Below are 1,256 nucleotides of genomic sequence, written 5' to 3' on the forward strand. Positions count from 1 at the left end.
ACGGTAGGTAGGTATTTTAAATTTTACTGTCATTCTCATTTTCGCCCGCTCGCTGTGTACAGCCTTCGCAAGGCGTACAAGTCGTTATCGCTCTCATGATGGTGTGTGGTGAACGAAGGGGTTCGAGTGACGTAGGGAAGCAATAATAATGTTGTGTTTGTATGTTGTTTTTTTTTTTCAGATTCTGCTATGTGGAAGGGTTCTTGAACGTTTGACTGTATTAAAATTTAATCTACCTAAATGGCGTGTAACCGAGCAAGACAAAATAAAGAATATGATTGGCATCTGTTGCTTTGTAGGGAATATCCTTTGTTGGTGCCAAGAACTACATTTTTTCTTTGTAACACGTTACACAACAAGGTCCTGTGGCGCAATGGATAACGCGTCTGACTACGGATCAGAAGATTCCAGGTTCGACTCCTGGCAGGATCGGATATTATTTTTGACTCGTTGAATCAACTTACATACGAAAACCGAATTAATTCACCTAGAAGATATGGTGCCTTTTTTACGCGTTCCAACAAAAAAGAAAAAAAAAACAATAAAATTCAATGATATTCGTCATAAATCGTCTTGTTTAGTTACTCTATTTGCGCTCCATACACTTAATTTGATCCTAAGACCTTACTACAAGGTATCGTTGGTGTGCTCGACTGTAGTTGGGAACACTGATTATTTTGTGGCTTCTCAGTCTTGACAAAATCAAAACGCTGCTACATATTGTATTTTGTTCAACGTTTCGGCCCGTTTGGTACCTTCTCCAGGGACTCTTAATATATTTATTTGTGGTTTATTTCCATAAATTCCTTGAAAGCTTTCAAAAAATGTACTACACCAACGAACCTAACCTGAAAATGATTGACACATCTCAGGTCATTGTCGTGACCCAATGCGGTATTGTTGATTGGAAGTTCAGGAGCTTCTCAGTGAGACAAAAGTACGTTTTTTACATAACTATTTTTTTTTATTCAGAGCGTTTTTCGTCCGTCTTCTACAAGTTCCGTCACAAAACTAATAATTTTTCCTTCTCAAAATCATCGCCTACTAAAGTTCTCAAATGAACCAATCTAAAAATCAAGATTATTGCAGCCTATCTCATTCTCTACATTGCCTTCCTTCTCTACTCTTAGCCAAATATACATATAATGAAAATATTTATTTTGATTCTGAGCTTTCTTTGGAGAAATACCAACGTCTTGTCCATATTCAGTGGGTAAAATTTTGAAGCACCAGTTTTAACACTGCAATAAAATTAA

General features: G+C 36.8%; 1 non-coding gene across 1 annotated transcript; it reads left to right on the forward strand.

Moving 5' to 3' along the window:
• Window positions 1-359: 359 nt before the first annotated feature.
• Trnar-acg (transfer RNA arginine (anticodon ACG)) lies at window positions 360-432 on the forward strand. The gene has a single exon. It is a non-coding gene; the product is annotated as a tRNA-Arg (tRNA).
• Window positions 433-1,256: the final 824 nt, after the last annotated feature.

Source organism: Aedes albopictus, chromosome 3 (genome assembly GCF_035046485.1).
Source record: "Aedes albopictus strain Foshan chromosome 3, AalbF5, whole genome shotgun sequence".
NCBI classification, from domain to species: Eukaryota; Metazoa; Arthropoda; class Insecta; order Diptera; family Culicidae; genus Aedes; species Aedes albopictus.